The 22,537-nt window shown below is 42.4% G+C and overlaps 1 pseudogene; it reads left to right on the top strand.

The window, feature by feature from the left end:
* The first annotated feature begins 1,099 nt into the window (after nucleotides 1-1,099).
* Nucleotides 1,100-22,537, top strand: part of LOC124019537 — a 135,436-nt pseudogene continuing 113,998 nt past the window's right edge.

Genomic DNA, 22,537 nt, shown 5'->3' with positions numbered 1-22,537 from the left:
CTTTCAATGACTGGAGGAATTCATTGAGTCTTTTTTTAAATTACTACAAGTGGAATGAATGACATATACATTTAGTGACATCTGTAGGTTTAAATAATATCCCCCTTTTCATGATATTGTTGACTTTATGAAATGTGTTATATTTATATATATTTTTTGTAAATGTAACAGTATAATTTTAAACCGTCCCCTCGCCCATGCCCGGGCGCGAACCAGGGACCTTCTGCACACATCAACAACAGTCACCCTCGAAGCATCGTTACCCATCGCTCCACAAAAGCCGCGTCCCTTGCAGAGCAAGGGGAAACACTACTTCAAGGTCTCAGAGCAAGTGACGTAACCGATTGAAACGCTATTTAGCGCGCACCACCGCTAACTAAGCTAGCCGTTTCACATCCGTTACATAAACACAATGGTCAATAGTAGTAGAGATAATGGCCTAGCTGTGTAGAGTCGACACATCCCATCACCAAGAGGTTTGGAGCAGCAATGAGGAAAAGGATCTGATCAACTCAAATCTACATTTATATCATATCATCTAGCAATCAATCATTTTTTGGTGAAATCATTATTCGACTCTTTTCAAGAGTTAAACAGACATTTTTATTTTCTATTTACATCGGAAACGAGTGTTCAGTCTCCGGCTGGGGGATAAGTGACGGATAAACTCCTCACCACTTCCTATCAGTGGGCGGTGCTACTGTAAATATATTCAGAAGCATTTCAAGGATATTACATAAAATTCTTACCCATAAATAATATTCACACGTTAACGTAGCCTACTGATGATGGAACTTAGCCTTTAGGTAAATGTATGAATCATTACTCCATTACTTTTATAAAAATCATGCAGTAAAAACGTTTATTTGAACAGAAGACATACTCTATAATGTTTTATTTTAAGAATAGTCCGGGTGGTTAGATCCATGCCCGCAGACAGTTACGTACTAAATGAGCATTCCAAGACTTGTTTCACAAACTTAAACAATTCGCCACGACTTGTTCTCTCCCTGTGTGTCAGAGTCTCTCTCTCAGACCAGTGGACAGAATGCGTTTACCCTAAAACCTCTGTGGTTTAAAGTTTCGTGAAGTTAGAGAAGTCCGACCTCAATTTTTGTACTAACGCCTCCCCATCCGTGCGTAATGGTGCGGGACTGCGCCGCAGATGTTTGTGTGCAGGAATGCTTTTATACTTCTTGAGGTTGGGGTTCGGGTTGAATTTTATACGAATTAGTATGTTGTAGGCCGACGACTGCACATATGAAGGTGCAGGCCGACCTCTCTTGCTCTAAACAACCACAAGGCATCTAAACAGTTCCAGGCTCCGGCTGTGAGTTAGTTGATCTGTACCTCCCTGAACTCTCCGATTAGCCGGGCAGGCAGCTGTCGTCATCAGCAGCACCCCCGGTTTTTCCCCTTTCCCAAATGGATGGGGCTGTCCTGCTTCATGCACAGTTCCACGGAAGCCAAAAGATTGGAACAACTTGTGAATTCACCCGTCAGTTTGGTTTGCGTTTGCGGTAACGTTCAGAAGAATGCTCGACGTCGGTTTCGCTGAAGAAGTTAAAGATTGAGAAGTTTTTTTTTTCTTTCTCATAAACTGTGCGGCGTTCAGGACTGGAGCAGGAGAGGAGGGAGAGGAGGGAGAGGGAACAGCGGTTTGCCTACTACAACGTTTACAATAGAAAGGAAAGTTCAACTCCCGTGAGGAGTGGACTGAAGCGAAGTGGCAGCTCGTAATTCCACAATGGCTTTCGCTCTGGATTGTATATATTTATTGATGTGCTGTTCTCTCAGCTTGATATTTTTAGATCACAAACATACTGTGAAATCACATGGTAAGTTCTTATGATTTTACACCTTTTTTCCTAAACTTTTTGGTATTCAACTGTTGATTTTGAGCAGAGGGCTATAAAACGTATGGCGTACTGTATCTGAAGTTATATAACCCCCTGGGTTTGATAGAGACTGAGGTCTTTCTTATTGAAGAACGTGTCCAGAAATGCCACAAACTAGTCCAATAATTTAGTTGTACCTGAAAGGGTTTAGCCAAACTAAACTAGTGATGCAACTGGCTGGCTCATAACCCATAGACTAAACTAGTGATGCAACTGGCTGGCTCATAACCCATAGACTAAACTAGAGACATATTATCCTGTGTCTCCACTGTTCAGAAGTTCAATATCTTTCTTAAATAAAGGTTAAAAAAAGAATGAAAAGATCATGTTCCATATTCATGAACCATTTGTTATTAAGGCCTATTCTCCTTTAACTAGCATGCATTACTCTAATCCACACCAGAGTATAATCATTGTTTTATGTTTTTATTTAACCTTTATTTAACTAGGCAAGTCAGTATCAATTAAAGTATCCTATATTATTTTCATGTGCCTTTCACCAGGTTCCCATAAATTCCCCCAAGTTCCCACACATTTCTGTGCACGAGTTCCTACTCTCTGAGAAAGAAATGTGCTATCTAGAACCTAAAAGGGTTCTTTGGCTGTCCCCATAAGATAACCCTTTGAAGAACCCCTTTTGGTTCCAGGTAGAAGCATTTTAGGTTCCATGTAAAAAAACGTTTCCACAGAGGATTCTACGTAGAACCCAAAAGAGTTCTATCTGGAACCCAACATACTTCTATATGGAACCCAAAAGAGTTCTATCTGGAACCCAAAAGAGTTCTATATGGGATCCAAAAAGAGTTATATCTGGAACCCAAAAGAGTTCAATCTGGAACCCAAAAGAGTTCTATCTGGAACCCAAAAGAGTTCTATCTGGAACCCAAAAGACTTCTATATGGATCTAAAAAGGGTTATTCTATGGGGACAGCCTAAGAGCCCTTTTGGGACCCTTTCTTCTAAGAGTTTATATTAGAACTGTCTAGTTGTCTCTGTTTCTCTGAGTTTATTCTTGACTATTTGTCTCATCAGAACATCTCTCTGGAAAGTTAAGTGAATATGGTCTTATCGTGCCGTTCAGCACAGACTCCCACGGCCGCTACATCTCCCACGTGGTCTCAGGAGCCTGGGCCTCAGCTGCAACGGGAGAAAGTGAAAGTGAAGGTGCTGATGCAGGTGGTAGTGCTGGTGCTTCCTCATCCCCTGGTCTGGGAAAGAGGCGTGTGTCCCGTAGCGTCCCCGAGACTCCCTCTATCACCTCTGGCGCAGGCCAACACCTGTTTTTCAACGTCACTGTGTTTGGGAAAGAGTTGCACCTTCGCCTCAAAGCAAACAGGAGGCTGGTGGCTCCGGGGGCATTTGTGGAATGGCAGGAGGACTTCGAGGAGAAGGATAAGGAGCGTCTCCACGGAGACTGTGTTTTCACTGGAGACATATCCCACATGCCAGAGGCCACTGTTGCCATAAGCAACTGTGATGGACTGGTAAGTCAATAACCAAACCCACCCTCCCTGAATACCATACAATACAATGGTGCAAATGAGTTAGTGCACACACACACACACACACACACACACACACACACACACACACACACACACACACACACACACACACACACACACACACACACACACACACACACACACACACACACACACACACACACACACACACACACACACACACACACACACACACACACAAAAACACACACACACACACACACACACACACACACACACACACACACACACACACACACACACACACACACACACACACACACACACACACACACACACACACACACACACACACACACACACACACACACACACACACCTAGTATTGTATACTGTACTATCAGCCAGGTCTCAGATCTGGCTGATAGTACAGATCTGGGACCAGGCTGCTGTACACTGTAATCTAACCATATGAGTTGGCAAGACAGCACGAACAGATCTGGGACCAGGCTGCTGTACACTGTAATCTAACCATATGAGTTGGCAAGACAGCACGAACAGATCTGGGACCAGGCTGCTGTACACTGTACTCTAACCATATGAGTTGGCAAGACAGCACGAACAGATCTGGGACCAGGCTGCTGTACACTGTACTCTAACCATATGAGTTGGCAAGACAGCACGAACAGATCTGGGACCAGGCTGCTGTACACTGTAATCTAACCATATGAGATGGCAAGACAGCACGAACAGATCTGGGACCAGGCTGCTGTACACTGTAATCTAACCATATGAGTTGGTAAGACAGCAGGAACAGATCTGGGACCAGGCTGCTGTACACTGTAATCTAACCATATGAGATGGCAAGACAGCACGAACAGATCTGGGACCAGGCTGTTGTACACTGTAATCTAACCATATGAGTTGGCAAGACAGCACGAACAGATCTGGGACCAGGCTGCTGTACACTGTTTAAATGGCTTAGGTATTCTCCTCACACTGTTCCTAGCCCTGGCAGTCACTATGAATGCAGGTTGTGGGTGAATAAACATCAGCGGTTGGATATCTGAACCCTGGCTGGATTCCAATAGGAATTACACATCACCTTTGCAAGCCAGCATAATATGACTTGCAGGTAGGATTGGAAAATTCTGCTACATTTCACAGGTTTTTCCAGAAATCCTGGTTGGAAGATTCCTGGAAATCCTTCAACTAGAATTTTTTTAGAACATCTGGGAAAGTTTTTGGAAAGTATCAGAATCTTTAGCAACCCCTACTTGCAGGCCTCATGTGGCCTGTAAACCATGAGTTTTAGGCCACCGAGTGAGGGTAAAGTTAGGCCTCAAAATAAGGCCTTATAAAATATGTCATACATTGTCATAAACTGTTTTATTATAACGACAACATTCACCTAGGAAGTCACTTTGTGAAGGCCACAGGACTGAAAATGAAGGAATTTGACAACCATGTCTCTGTCACTAACAAATACAGTCGTGGGTGGTAACTTCTACAATTCACTCGAAAAGGCAAAGCACACTGGGAAATTATATTGTAGGCGTGGCTTTAGTGGGGGTGTTACTCAAAATGTTCAAGCTGATACAACTCAAATCTGAACCCACTACAGGGTCACAGTGACTCTATCCGTTTGAGTAATGACTACAAAATCCCTTTAAGTAACTGGACTGATATATATTAAAGGTATACATCGAGATTTTGGCCACAATGTAATTTATCTAATTCCCCAGTCAATTGAACTGTTGGATCAACATGTGTTATGTCTCTGTGTGCAGTTTGAAGGAGGTTGCTAAACTAGAGATAAACTACCAGTCATTGTGTAAACGCCAGTTAGCATTGGCTCTCTGAAACTCTCGCTAACTTCCTTTATATACTGGATGCAGAGACAATGAAAATGGTTTCTATGAGTCCCGAAGTTTCCCTTTTTTAGTGCAACGGGTTTCCTCAAAAGTTTAGAGTAATGACATCACAACGGGGTTAACACTGTAACATTGTCCACTGGACACAATAACTTGAATGGATAACAACAAGTTGAAGTGAACAGCAGGGAGGCATGATGCTTGTCCATTGCTTTGCTATGGATCCCTGTTAACTATAGAGAACTCAGTATACAGTAGCCTCTACTGAGCCTACAGCCCTACACTACTGCTTCCAGAGAAGAGTTTTCTGTTAAGCTGTCCAGACATTACTTTCACTGTTGAGGGAATAGTTTTCTGTTAAGCTGTCCAGACATTACTTTCTCTGTTGAGGGAATAGTTTTCTGTTAAGCTGTCCAGACATTACTTTCTCTGTTGAGGGAATAGTTTTCTGTTAAACTGTCCAGACATTACTTTCTCTGTTGAGGGAAGAGTTTTCTGTTAAACTGTCCAGACATTACTTTCTCTGTTGAGGGAATAGTTTTCTGTTAAACTGTCCAGACATTACTTTCTCTGTTGAGGGAATAGTTTTATGTTAAACTGTCCAGACATTACTTTCTCTGTTGAGGGAATAGTTTTCTGTTAAACTGTCCAGACATTACTTTCTCTGTTACTGCTCTGCTACTGCTCTGTTACTGCTCTGCTCTGTTACTGCTCTGTTACTGCTCTGCTCTGTTACTGCTCTGTTACTGCTCTGTTACTGCTCTGTTACTGCTCTGTTACTGCTCTGCTCTGTTACTGCTCTGTTACTGCTCTGCTCTGTTACTGCTCTGTTACTGCTCTGCTCTGTTACTGCTCTGTTACTGCTCTGCTCTGTTACTGCTCTGTTACTGCTCTGCTCTGTTACTGCTCTGTTACTGCTCTGTTACTGCTCTGTTACTGCTCTGCTCTGTTACTGCTCTGTTACTGCTCTGCTCTGTTACTGCTCTGCTCTGTTACTGCTCTGCTACTGCTCTGTTACTGCTCTGCTCTGTTACTGCTCTGCTACTGCTCTGCTCTGCTACTGCTCTGCTACTGCTCTGTTACTGCTCTGTTACTGCTCTGTTACTGCTCTGCTACTGCTCTGCTACTGCTCTGTTACTGCTCTGTTACTGCTCTGTTACTGCTCTGTTACTGCTCTGTTACTGCTCTGCTCTGTTACTGCTCTGTTACTGCTCTGTTACTGCTCTGCTCTGTTACTGCTCTGCTACTGCTCTGCTCTGCTACTGCTCTGCTACTGCTCTGTTACTGCTCTGCTCTGTTACTGCTCTGCTCTGTTACTGCTCTGTTACTGCTCTGTTACTGCTCTGCTCTGCTACTGCTCTGTTACTGCTCTGTTACTGCTCTGTTACTGCTCTGTTACTGCTCTGTTACTGCTCTGCTCTGTTACTGCTCTGTTACTGCTCTGTTACTGCTCTGTTACTGCTCTGCTCTGTTACTGCTCTGTTACTGCTCTGTTACTGCTCTGCTCTGTTACTGCTCTGTTACTGCTCTGTTACTGCTCTGCTCTGTTACTGCTCTGTTACTGCTCTGCTCTGTTACTGCTCTGTTACTGCTCTGTTACTGCTCTGTTACTGCTCTGTTACTGCTCTGTTACTGCTCTGCTCTGTTACTGCTCTGCTCTGTTACTGCTCTGCTACTGCTCTGTTACTGCTCTGTTACTGCTCTGTTACTGCTCTGTTACTGCTCTGCTACTGCTCTGCTCTGTTACTGCTCTGTTACTGCTCTGTTACTGCTCTGTTACTGCTCTGCTCTGTTACTGCTCTGCTACTGCTCTGCTACTGCTCTGTTACTGCTCTGCTACTGCTCTGTTACTGCTCTGTTACTGCTCTGTTACTGCTCTGTTACTGTTACTGCTCTGTTACTGCTCTGTTACTGCTCTGTTACTGCTCTGTTACTGCTCTGTTACTGCTCTGTTACTGCTCTGTTACTGCTCTGTTACTGCTCTGTTACTGCTCTGTTACTGCTCTGCTCTGTTACTGCTCTGTTACTGCTCTGCTCTGTTACTGCTCTGTTACTGCTCTGTTACTGCTCTGTTACTGCTCTGCTCTGTTACTGCTCTGTTACTGCTCTGCTCTGTTACTGCTCTGTTACTGCTCTGTTACTGCTCTGTTACTGCTCTGCTGTCACAAACTTTTTCACCTATAGTAGGAAATAGTATGAAAATGTTTTAAGATCGTCTGCTAAATTACTAAAATGTGTAGGGTGAAGTTGCCCCTAGGCGCTGTTCTTGGGTCAGTTTTACATTTCCCCCAGTTAAGGGCTTTTGTTTGGACGACCGACTAAATTCACATAGAACTGTGAGTTATAGATATGTCATTCTCATTGAAAGCAAGTCTAAGAACTGCGTTAGATCTGTTCTATGTACGCTATTTCTATGCTTCCTGCTCATAAGTTTAGTTTTTTTCAAACATTCATTGTTGACCAGCAGGGTCAGATAATAATAATCACAGTGGTTGTAGAGGGTGCAACAGGTCGACACCTCAGGAGTAAATGTCAGTTGGCTTTTCATAGTCGATCATTCAAAGTTAGAGACAGCAGGTGCGGTAGGGACAGAGAGTCGAAAACAGCAGGTCCGGGACAAGGTAGCACGTCCGGTGAACAGGTCAGGGTTCCATAGCGGCAGGAAGAACAGTTGAAACTGGAGCAGCAGCACGGTCAGGTGGACTGGGGACAGCAAGGAGTCATCAGGCCAGGTAGTCCTGAGGCATGGTCCCAGGGCTCAGGTCCTCTGTGACGGGACGGAGAGAGATAATTAGAGGGAGCATACTTAATTTCACACAGGACACAGGATAAGACAGGACACAAGTGTCAAGACCTGGGCAGAACTTTAACAGGGTTAGATACGTTAGGAGAACCAGGTGTTATGACCACCAAGCAAGTCATCTGTGATATAAAGTATTGGGTGGTAATGATAGCTGGACTAAGCTGATGTGACGTCCCATCACAGTCTGATATAAAGTATTGGGTGGTAATGATAGCTGGACCAAGCTGATGTGACGTCCCATCACAGTCTGATATAAAGTATTGGGTGGTAATGATAGCTGGACTCTGATGTGACGTCCCATCACAGTCTGATATAAAGTATTGGGTGGTAATGATAGCTGGACCAAGCTGATGTGACGTCCCATCGCAGTCTGATATAAAGTATTGGGTGGTAATGATAGCTGGACTCTGATGTGACGTCCCATCACAGTCTGATATAAAGTATTGGGTGGTAATGATAGCTGGACCAAGCTGATGTGACTGCAGTCTGATATAAAGTATTGGGTGGTAATGATAGCTGGACCAAGCTGATTGACTGCTCACAGTCTGATATAAAGTATTGGGTGGTAATGATAGCTGGACCAAGCTGATGTGACTGCTCTGATATAAAGTATTGGGTGGTAATGATCTGGACTGCTCTGCTGATGTGACTCTGTCTGATATAAAGTATTGGGTGGTAATTTACTTACTTTAAGTCATTTACTGCTCTTATCCAGAGCTACTTACAAATTGGTAATGATAGCTGGACTCTGATGTACGCCCTGTAACAGTCTGATATAAAGTATTGGGTGGTAATGATAGCTGGACCAGCTGATGTGACGTCCCGTAACAGTCTGATATAAAGTATTGGGTGGTAATGATAGCTGGACCAAGCTGATGTGACGTGCAGTCTGATATAAAGTATTGGGTGGTAATGATAGCTGGACCAAGCTGATGTGACGTCCCATCACAGTCTGATATAAAGTATTGGGTGGTAATGATAGCTGGACCAAGCTGATGTGACGCCTGTTACAGTCTGATATAAAGTATTGGGTGGTAATGATAGCTGGACTGCTGAGGTTATCACAGTCTGATATAAAGCTTGGGTGGTAATGATAGCTGGACCAAGCTGAGGTGACGTCCACTGCAGTCTGATATAAAGTATTGGGTGGTAATGATACTGGACCAAGCTGAGCTCTGTGACGTTACCCCATCTCTGTTACAGTCTGATATAAAGTATTGGGTGGTAATGATAGCTGGACTGCTGATGTGACGTCCTGTAACAGTCTGATATAAAGTATTGGGTGGTAATGATAGCTGGACCAAGCTGAGGTGACTGCTCCCATCACAGTCTGATATAAAGTATTGGGTGGTAATGATAGCTGGACCAAGCTGCTCTGTTACTGCTCTGTCCTGCTCTGTCTGATATAAAGTATTGGGTGGTAATGATAGCTGGACCAAGCTGAGGTTACTGCAGTCTCTGGACTGATCTGTTACTGCTCTGATATAAAGTATTGGGTGGTAATGATAGCTGGACCAAGCTGATGTGACGTCCCTGCTCTGATTACTGCTCTGCTCTGGTAATGATCTGCTGGACTGCTGATGTTACTGCAGTCTGATATAAAGTTATTGGGTGGTAATGATAGCTGGACCAAGCTGATCTGTTACGTCCCATCGCTCTGATATAAAGTATTGGGTGGTAATGATAGCTGCTCTGATGTGCTCTCGCAGTCTGATATAAAGTATTGGGTGGTAATGATAGCTGGACCAAGCTGAGGTGACGTCCCATCACAGTCTGATATAAAGTATTGGATGGTAATGATAGCTGGACCAAGCTGATGTGACGTCCCATCGCAGTCTGATATAAAGTATTGGGTGGTAATGATAGCTGGACCAAGCTGAGGTGTTACGTCCCATCTGTCTGATATAAAGTATTGGACTGTAATGATAGTGTACTGCTCTGCACTGCTCTGTTACTGGACCAAGCTGAGGTGACGCTCCCATCACAGTCTGATATAAAGTATTGGATGGTAATGATAGCTGGACCTGCTGACTGCTCTGATATAAAGTATTGGGTGGTAATGATAGCTGGACCAAGCTTTCCCATCACAGTCTGATATAAAGTATTGGGTGGTAATGATAGCTGGACCAAGCTGATGTGACGTCCCATCGCAGTCTGATATAAAGTATTGGGTGGTAATGATAGCTGGACCAAGCTGAGGTGACGTCCCATCGCAGTCTGATATAAAGTATTGGGTGGTAATGATAGCTGGACCAAGCTGAGGTGACGTCCCATCGCAGTCTGATATAAAGTATTGGGTGGTAATGATAGCTGGACCAAGCTGATGTGACGTCCCATCGCAGTCTGATATAAAGTATTGGGTGGTAATGATAGCTGGACCAAGCTGATGACCCCAAGTCTGATATAAAGTATTGGGTGGTAATGATAGCTGGACTTTGATGTGACGTCCCATCGCAGTCTGATATAAAGTATTGGGTGGTAATGATAGCTGGACCAAGCTGAGGTGACGTCCCATCACAGTCTGATATAAAGTATTGGGTGGTAATGATAGCTGGACCAAGCTGATGACGTCCCATCGCAGTCTGATATAAAGTATTGGGTGGTAATGATAGCTGGACCAAGCTGATGTGACGTCCCGTAACAGTCTGATATAAAGTATTGGGTGGTAATGATAGCTGGACCAAGCTGATGTGACGTCCCCATCGCAGTCTGATATAAAGTATTGGGTGGTAATGATAGCAGGACCAAGCTGATGTGACACAGTCTGATATAAAGTATTGGGTGGTAATGATAGCTGGACCAAGCTGAGGTGACGTCCCATCAGTCTGATATAAAGTATTGTGGTAATGATTGGCTTTTGACGTCCCATCGCAGTCTGATATTCAAGTATTGTTAATGATAGACCAAGCTGATGTGACGTCCCGTAGGTCTGATATAAAGTATTGGGTGGTAATGATAGCTGGACCAAGCTGATGTGACGGTAGCAGTCTGATATAAAGTATTGAACAATGAGCTGGACCAAGCTGATGTGACGGTAACAGTCTGATATAAAGTATTGGGTGGTAATGATAGCTGGACCAAGCTGATGTGACGTCCCGTAACAGTCTGATATAAAGTATTGGGTGGTAATGATAGCTGGACCAAGCTGATGTGACGTCCCATCACAGTCTGATATAAAGTATTGGGTGGTAATGATAGTGGACCCTGATGGACTCCCGTCCAGTCTGATATAAAGTATTGGGTGGTAATGATAGCTGGACCAAGCTGAGACGATCACAGTCTGATATAAAGTATTGGGTGGTAATGATAGCTGGACCAAGCTGAGGTTCCCACAGGATATAAAGTATTGGGTGGTAATGATAGCTGGACCAAGCTGAGGTGAAGACCTCGCAGTCTGATATAAAGTATTGGGTGGTAATGATAGCTGGACCAAGCTGATGGAGAACAGTCTGATATAAAGTATTGGGTGGTAATGATAGCTGGACCAAGCTGAACGTCCCATCACAGTCTGATATAAAGTATTGGGTGGTAATGATAGCTGGACCAAGCTGAGGTGACGTCCCATCACAGTCTGATATAAAGTATTGGGTGGTAATGATAGCTGGACCAAGCTGATGTGACGTCCCATCACAGTCTGATATAAAGTATTGGGTGGTAATGATAGCTGGACCAAGCTGATGTGACGTCCCATCGCAGTCTGATATAAAGTATTGGGTGGTAATGATAGCTGGACCAAGCTGATGTGACGTCCCATCGCAGTCTGATATAAAGTATTGGGTGGTAATGATAGCTGGACCAAGCTGATGTGACGTCCCATCACAGTCTGATATAAAGTATTGGGTGGTAATGATAGCTGGACCAAGCTGATGTGACGTCCCATCGCAGTCTGATATAAAGTATTGGGTGGTAATGATAGCTGGACCAAGCTGATGTGACGTCCCATCGCAGTCTGATATAAAGTATTGGGTGGTAATGATAGCTGGACCAAGCTGATGTGACGTCCCATCACAGTCTGATATAAAGTATTGGGTGGTAATGATAGCTGGACCAAGCTGATGTGACGTCCCATCGCAGTCTGATATAAAGTATTGGGTGGTAATGATAGCTGGACCAAGCTGAGGTGACGTCCCATCACAGTCTGATATAAAGTATTGGATGGTAATGATAGCTGGACCAAGCTGATGTGACGTCCCATCGCAGTCTGATATAAAGTATTGGGTGGTAATGATAGCTGGACCAAGCTGAGGTGACGTCCCATCACAGTCTGATATAAAGTATTGGGTGGTAATGATAGCTGGACCAAGCTGATGTGACGTCCCATCGCAGTCTGATATAAAGTATTGGGTGGTAATGATAGCTGGACCAAGCTGAGGTGACGTCCCATCGCAGTCTGATATAAAGTATTGGGTGGTAATGATAGCTGGACCAAGCTGATGTGACGTCCCATCGCAGTCTGATATAAAGTATTGGGTGGTAATGATAGCTGGACCAAGCTGAGGTGACGTCCCATCGCAGTCTGATATAAAGTATTGGGTGGTAATGATAGCTGGACCAAGCTGATGTGACGTCCCATCGCAGTCTGATATGCGTATTGGGTGGTAATGATAGCTGGACCAAGCTGATGTGACGTCCCATCGCAGTCTGATATAAAGTATTGGGTGGTAATGATAGCTGGACCAAGCTGATGTGACGTCCCATCGCAGTCTGATATAAAGTATTGGGTGGTAATGATAGCTGGACCAAGCTGATGTGACGTCCCATCACAGTCTGATATAAAGTATTGGGTGGTAATGATAGCTGGACCAAGCTGATGTGACGTCCCATCGCAGTCTGATATAAAGTATTGGGTGGTAATGATAGCTGGACCAAGCTGATGTGACGTCCCATCACAGTCTGATATAAAGTATTGGGTGGTAATGATAGCTGGACCAAGCTGAGGTGACGCCCCATCGCAGTCTGATATAAAGTATTGGGTGGTAATGATAGCTGGACCAAGCTGATGTGACGTCCCATCACAGTCTGATATAAAGTATTGGGTGGTAATGATAGCTGGACCAAGCTGATGTGACGTCCCATCGCAGTCTGATATAAAGTATTGGGTGGTAATGATAGCTGGACCAAGCTGATGTGACGTCCCATCGCAGTCTGATATAAAGTATTGGGTGGTAATGATAGCTGGACCAAGCTGATGTGACGTCCCATCACAGTCTGATATAAAGTATTGGGTGGTAATGATAGCTGGACCAAGCTGATGTGACGTCCCATCGCAGTCTGATTTAAAGTATTGGGTGGTAATGATAGCTGGACCAAGCTGATGTGACGTCCCATCGCAGTCTGATTTAAAGTATTGGGTGGTAATGATAGCTGGACCAAGCTGAGGTGACGTCCCATCGCAGTCTGATATAAAGTATTGGGTGGTAATGATAGCTGGACCAAGCTGATGTGACGTCCCATCGCAGTCTGATTTAAAGTATTGGGTGGTAATGATAGCTGGACCAAGCTGATGTGACGTCCCATCGCAGTCTGATATAAAGTATTGGGTGGTAATGATAGCTGGACCAAGCTGATGTGACGTCCCATCGCAGTCTGATTTAAAGTATTGGGTGGTAATGATAGCTGGACCAAGCTGAGGTGACGTCCCATCGCAGTCTGATATAAAGTATTGGGTGGTAATGATAGCTGGACCAAGCTGATGTGACGTCCCATCGCAGTCTGATATAAAGTATTGGGTGGTAATGATAGCTGGACCAAGCTGATGTGACGTCCCATCGCAGTCTGATATAAAGTATTGGATGGTAATGATAGCTGGACCAAGCTGATGTGACGTCCCATCGCAGTCTGATATAAAGTATTGGGTGGTAATGATAGCTGGACCAAGCTGATGTGACGTCCCATCGCAGTCTGATATAAAGTATTGGATGGTAATGATAGCTGGACCAAGCTGATGTGACGTCCCATCGCAGTCTGATTTAAAGTATTGGATGGTAATGATAGCTGGACCAAGCTGATGTGACGTCCCATCGCAGTCTGTCACCTTCCCTGCTACTTCTGACAGAAACAACATGCAAGGAATAGTGATTTCAGACAGCATTTTCACCCTTGACCTCTAATGACATGTCTATGTGGATATTATTCTGCCACTTGTCAAGTTAACACTGGGAGAAAAAAACACCTGGTTCTCCTAACCTGTCAAACCCTGTTGAACTCTGAACCACCTGGTTCTCCTAACCTGTCTAACCCTGTTGAACTCTGAACCACCTGGTTCTCCTAACCTGTCTAACCCTGTTGAACTCTGAACCACCTGGTTCTCCTAACCTGTCTAACCCTGTTGAACTCTGAACTGAACCACCTGGTTCTCCTAACCTGTCTAACCCTGTTGAACTCTGAACCACCTGGTTCTCCTAACCTGTCTAACCCTGTTGAACTCTGAACCACCTGGTTCTCCTAACCTGTCTAACCCTGTTGAACTCTGAACCACCTGGTTCTCTAACCTGTCTAACCCTGTTGAACTCTGAACCACCTGGTTCTCCTAACCTGTCTAACCTGAACCCTGTTGAACCTGGTTCTCCTAACCTGTCTAACCCTGTGAACTCTGAACCACCTGGTTCTCCTAACCTGTCTAACCCTGTTGAACTCTGAACCACCTGGTTCTCCTAACCTGTCTAACCCTGTTGAACTCTGAACCACCTGGTTCTCTAACCTGTCTAACCTGAACCACCTGGTTGAACCCTCTGAACCACCTGGTTCTCCTAACCTGTCTAACCCTGTTGAACTCTGAACCACCTGGTTCTCCTAACCTGTCTAACCCTGTTGAACTCTGAACCACCTGGTTCTCCTAACCTGTCTAACCCTGTTGAACTCTGAACCACCTGGTTCTCCTAACCTGTCTAACCCTCCTGAACCAACCTGTCTAACCTGTCTAACCCTGTTGAACTCTGAACCACCTGGTTCTCCTAACCTGTCTAACCCTGTTGAACTCTGAACCACCTGGTTCTCCTATGTCTAACCCTGTTTCAACCACCTGGTTCTCCTAACCTGTCTATTTGTGCGGTGTGTTTGTGTGTAATATACCCTACATTACATTAACCCCCCCCCCCACAGACAGGGGCAGAAGAATAGAGCACCACTGTTCAGCATAAGAACAATGTGATCATTCATTAAAGAGACATTGTTTTCTCACTCTGAGGTAATTACAGACATGCTTGTGCACACACACCCACCCACACACACACACACACACACACACACACACACACACACACACACACACACACACACACACACACACACACACACACACACACACACACACACACACACACACACACACACACACACACACACACACACACACACACACACACACACACACACACACACACACACACACACACACATAACACACTAACACACTGTTTACTGTACTATCAGCCGGGTCCCAGATCTGTTTGTTCATTGTAAATGACAAACCAACCATAAGAGGACAATGCTATTCTGTTCTTTGTACTCTGAGTGAGGGAATCAGTTCCGTAGCCTGAAAGGTCCTGAATGTTGTTCTTTCTCTTACTGTAGTTTCTGGTTTAAGATGATGTTGGTTCTCTCAAACAGTCTGCATTTCTCCATGGACTGAAGAAAATAACAATTACTTTTCTGAACAATATTGATCTGGAAGAGTTACATTTTGCTTAACCAAATTCACAAACATTTTCAAACTTTATAAGGGACAGTTTTGATACATTTTCATGAGCATATTATTGTTATTGCTTATTGCGATTTTAATAAGATTTGATGTTTCAAACATATTGGTCACTGAGTTGACAAAACATTAAGAACACCTGCTCTTTCCATGACATAGACTTTGACCAGGTGAATCCAAGTGAAAGCTAAGCTTATTGATGTCACTTGTTAAATTGGGGCGGCAGGTAGCCTAGTGGTTAGAGCGTTGGGCCAGTAACCAAAAGGTTGCTAGATCAATTCCCAGAGCTGACAAAAATGTGTCGTTCTGCCCCTGAACAAGACAGTTAACCCACTGTTCCTAGGCAGTCATTGTAAATAAGAATTTGTTCTTAACCCGCTTACATAGTAAAATATAACATCCACTTCAATCAGTGTAGATGAAGGGTAGGAAACAGGTTAAATCAGTATAGATGAAGGGGTAGGAAACAGGTTAAATCAGTATAGATGAAGGGGTAGGAAACAGGTTAAATCAGTATAGATGAAGGGGTAGGAAACAGGTTAAATCAGTATAGATGAAGGGGTAGGAAACACGTTAAATCAGTATAGATGAAGGGGTAGGAAATAGGTTAAATCAGGGTAGGTGAAGGGGTAGGAAACAGGTTAAATCAGGGTAGGGGTAGGAAACAGGTTAAATCAGGGTAGATGAAGGGTAGGAAACAGGTTAAATCAGGAAACAGGTTAAATCAGGGTAGATGAAGGGGTAGGAAACAGGTTAAATCGGTGTAGATGAAGGGTAGGAAACAGGTTAAATCGGTGTAGATGAAGGGTAGGAAACAGGTTAAATCAGTATAGATGAAGGGGTAGGAAACAGGTTAAATCAGTATAGATGAAGGGTAGGAAACAGGTTAAATCAGGGTAGATGAAGGGGTAGGAAACAGGTTAAATCAGGGTAGATGAAGGGTAGGAAACAGGTTAAATCAGGATTTGTAAGTGTGTGTGTCATTCAGAGGGTGAATGGGCAAGACCAAATATTTAAGTGCCTTTGAACAGGGTATGGTAGTAGGTGCCAGGCGCACCGGTTTGAATGTGTCAAGAACTGCAACGCTGCTGGGTTTTTCACACTCAACAGTTTCCTGTGTGAATCAAGAATGATCCACTGCCCAAACGACATCCAGCCAACTTGACATAACTGTGGGAAGCATCGGAGCCGACATGGGCCAGAACTCTTTCGACACCTTGTAGAGTCCATGTCCCGACGAACTGAGGGTGTTGCTAATGGTTTGTACACTCAGTGTTGAGAGAAAGTTAGTTTTCATCACCCAGAGAAATGTTCTGAAAACATGTTGGCTCACTATTTAAAAAGAAGATGGAGACCCAGCTATAGGATGAAGAATACAGGAGTTTTGGGGCAGGAACAGCCGACTAACGCTAACTAATGATACCTACAGTAACTAATGATACCTACAGGAACTAATGATTGATACTTACAGTAGCTAATGATACCTACAGGAACTAATGATTGATACCTACAGTAACTAATGATACCTACAGGAACTAATGATTGATACATACAGTAACTAATGATACCTTCATTAACTAATGACACCTACAGTAGCTACAGTAACTAATGATACCTACAGTAACTACAGTAACTAATGATACCTACAGTAACTACAGTAACTAATGATACCTACAGGAACTAATGATTGATACATACAGTAACTAATGATACCTACAGTAACTATTGATACAGTAACTAATGATACCTACAGGAACTAATGATTGATACCTACAGTAGCTAATGATTGACCTACAGGAACTAATGATTGATACATACAGTAACTAATGATACCTACAGGAACTAATGATTGATACATACAGTAACTAATGATACTTCATTAACTAATGACACCTACAGTAGCTACAGTAACTAATGATACCTACAGTAACTAAGTAATTGATACCTACAGTAACTACAGCTAATGATACCTACAGGAACTAATGATTGATACATACAGTAACTAATGATACCTACAGGAACTAATGATTGATACATACAGTAACTAATGATACCTTCATTAACTAATGACACCTACAGTAGCTACAGTAACTAATGATACCTACAGTAACTACAGTAACTAATGATACCTACAGTAACTAATGATACCTACAGTAACTAATGATACCTACAGTAGCTAAGTAACTAATGATACCTACAGTAACTAATGATACACAGTAGCTAATGATAACTAACTAATGATACCTACAGTAACTAATGAACTAATGATTGATACCTACAGTAGCTAATGATACCTACAGTAACTAATGATACCTACAGGAACTAATGATACCTACAGTAACTTGATGATACCTACAGTATCTACAGTAACTAATGATACCTACAGTAGCTAATGATACCTACAGTAACTAATGATACCTACAGTAGCTACAGTAACTAATGATACCTACAGTAACTAATGATACCTACAGTAGCTAATGATACCTAAGTAGATATACCAGTAACTAATGATACCTACAGTAGCTAATGATACCTATAGTAGCTAATGTACTTACAGTAACTAATGATACCTACAGTAACTAATGATACCTACAGTAACTAATGAAACCTACAGTAACTAATGAAACCTACAGTAACTAATGATACCTACAGGAACTAATGATACCTACAGTAACTAATGATACCTACAGTAGCTACAGTAACTAATGATACCTACAGTAGCTAATGATACCTACAGTAACTAATGATACCTACAGTAGCTACAGTAACTAATGATACCTACAGTAACTAATGATACCTACAGTAGCTAATGATACCTACAGTAGCTAATGATACTTACAGTAACTAATGATACCTACAGTAGCTAATGATACCTACAGTAACTAATGATACCTACAGTAACTAATGATACCTACAGTAGCTAATGATACCTACAGTAGCTAATGATACTTACAGTAACTAATGATACCTACAGTAGCTAATGATACCTACAGTAGCTAATGATACTTACAGTAACTAATGATACCTACACTAACTAATGATACCTACAGTAACTAATGATACCTACAGTAACTAATTAAACCTACAGTAACTAATGAAACCTACAGTAACTAATGATACCTACAGCTACAGTAACTAATGATACCTACAGGAACTAATGATACCTACAGTAGCTAATGATACCTACAGTAATAATGATACCTACAGTAACTAATGATACCTACAGTAGCTAATGATACCTACAGTAACTAATGATACCTACAGTAACTAATGATACCTACAGTAACTAATGATACCTACAGTAACTAATGATACCTACAGTAGCTAATGAAACCTACAGTAACTAATGATACCTACAGTAACTAATGAAACCTACAGTAGCTACAGTAACTAATGATACCTACAGTAGCTAATGATACTAATAGAATGATACCTACAGTAACTAATGATACCTACAGTAACTAATGATACCTACAGTAACTAATGATACCTACAGTAGCTAATGATACCTACAGTAACTAATGATACCTACAGTAGCTAATGATACCTACAGTAACTAATGATACCTACAGTAACTAATGATACCTACAGTAGCTAATGATACCTACAGTAACTAATGATACCTACAGTAGCTAATGATACCTACAGTAACTAATGATACCTACAGTAGCTAATGATACCTACAGTAACTAATGATACCTACAGTAGCTAATGATACCTACAGTAGCTAATGATACCTACAGTAACTAATGATACCTACAGTAGCTAATGATACCTACAGTAACTAATGATACCTACAGTAGCTAATGATACCTACAGTAACTAATGATACCTACAGTAACTAATGATACCTACAGTAACTAATGATACCTACAGTAACTAATGAAACCTACAGTAACTAATGATACCTACATTAGCTACAGTAACTAATGATACCTACAGTAACTAATGATACCTACAGTAACTAATGATACCTACAGTAACTAATGATACCTACAGTAACTACAGTAACTAATGATACCTACAGTAACTAATGATACCTACAGTAACTAATGATACCTACAGTAACTAATGATACCTACAGTAACTAATGATACCTACAGTAGCTAATGATACCTACAGTAACTAATGATACCTACAGTAGCTAATGATACCTACAGTAACTAATGATACCTACAGTAGCTAATGATACCTACAGTAACTAATGATACCTACAGTAGCTAATGATAATGATACCTACAGTAACTAATGATACCTACAGTAGCTAATGATACCTACAGTAACTAATGATACCTACAGTAGCTAATGATACCTACAGTAACTAATGATACCTACAGTAACTAATGATACCTACAGTAACTAATGATACCTACAGTAACTAATGAAACCTACCTAATGATACCTAGTACAGTAACTAATGATACCTACAGTAACTAATGATACCTACAGTAACTAATGATACCTACAGTAACTAATGATACCTACAGTAACTACAGTAACTAATGATACCTACAGTAACTAATGATACCTACAGTAACTAATGATACCTACAGTAACTAATGATACCTACAGTAGCTAATGATACCTACAGTAACTAATGATACCTACAGTAGCTAATGATACCTACAGTAGCTAATGATACCTACAGTAGCTAATGATACCTACAGTAACTAATGATACCTACAGTAGCTAAAGTAACTAATGATACCTACAGTAACTAATGATACCTACAGTAACTAATGATACCTACAGTAACTAATGATACCTACAGTAGCTAATGATACCTACAGTAACTAATGATACCTACAGTAACTAATGATACCTACAGTAACTAATGATACCTACAGTAGCTAATGATACCTACAGTAACTAATGATACCTACAGTAACTAATGATACCTACAGTAACTAATGATACCTACAGTAACTAATGATACCTACAGTAGCTAATGATACCTACAGTAACTAATGATACCTACAGTAACTAATGATACCTACAGGAACTAATGATACCTACAGGAACTAATGATACCTACAGTAGCTACAGTCAGATTTAAAATCATCCCCAAATAATATTGTGATATGTAACTGTATCGACCCCCCCCTCCCCCCATAATCAATGGTCATAAATAAAATACATCATTTATCTGCTGCTTTCATGTGTGCATATATTTCCCGTATCAGTGGCCCCAGCGGGAATTGAACCCCTGTTACTGGCATTTGAAGTGCCATGCTCTACCTACTGAGCCACAGAGGAACACCGGGCTCAGACTCTCTGGTACGGTGTTAATACCGTGTTACAGTAGTTGACCCTGATAGAACTATCGACTGTAGCCAATGGCTCCCATCCACAATATGTCTAGTTGATTCCATCCAGAGACTGATGAACCATCTGATCAATGCTGAACAAAAACACACCCACACAAAAACACACCCACACAAAAACACACCCACACATAAACACACCCACACACACCCACACAAAAACACACCCACACATAAACACACCCACACATAAACACACCCACACATAAACACACACCCACACAAAAACACACCCACACATAAACAGACCCACACATAAACACACCCACACAAAAACACACCCACACATAAACACACCCACACACACCCACACAAAAACACACCCACACATAAACACACCCACACATAAACACACCCACACATAAACACACACACCCACACAAAACACACCCACACATAAACAGACCCACACATAAACAGACCCACACATAAACACACCCACATGTAAACACACACCCACACATAAACACACACCCACACATAAACACACCCACACACAAACACATAAACACACCCCACACATAAACACACCCACACATAAACACACCCACACATAAACACACCCACATATAAACACACCCACACATAAACACACCCACACATAAACACACACCCACACATAAACACACCCACATATAAACACACCCACATATAAACACACCCACATATAAACACACCCACACATAAACACACACCCACACATAAACACACCCACACATATACACACACCCACACATATACACACCCACACATAAACACACCCACACATATACACACCCCCACACATAAACACACCCCCACACATAAACACACCCACACACAAACACATAAACACACCCCCACACATAAACACACCCACACACACCCACACATAAACACACACACATAAACACACCCACACATAAACACACCCACACATAAACACACCCACACATAAACACACCCACATAAACACACACCCACACATAAACACACCCACATATAAACACACCCACATATAAACACACCCACACATAAACACACACCCACACATAAACACACCCACACATATACACACCCACACATAAACACACCCACACATTTACACACCCACACATAAACACACACCCACACATAAACACACACCCACACATAAACACACACCCACACATAAACACACCCGCACACAAACACATAAACACACCCCCACACATAAACACACCCCCACACATAAACACACCCACACACAAACACATAAACACACCCACACATAAACACACCCCCACACACACACACACACACACACACACACACACACACACACACACACACACACACACACACACACACACACACACACACACACACACACACACACACACACACACAGACATATATATACACACACACACAGTCACATATATACACACACAAGACATATATATATATAAATATACACACACAGTCACATATATACACACACAGACACACACACAC

The sequence above is a fragment of the Oncorhynchus gorbuscha genome, unplaced genomic scaffold (genome assembly GCF_021184085.1).
Source record: "Oncorhynchus gorbuscha isolate QuinsamMale2020 ecotype Even-year unplaced genomic scaffold, OgorEven_v1.0 Un_scaffold_624, whole genome shotgun sequence".
Taxonomy (NCBI): domain Eukaryota; kingdom Metazoa; phylum Chordata; class Actinopteri; order Salmoniformes; family Salmonidae; genus Oncorhynchus; species Oncorhynchus gorbuscha.
This window is presented reverse-complemented; position numbering and strand designations above follow the sequence as displayed.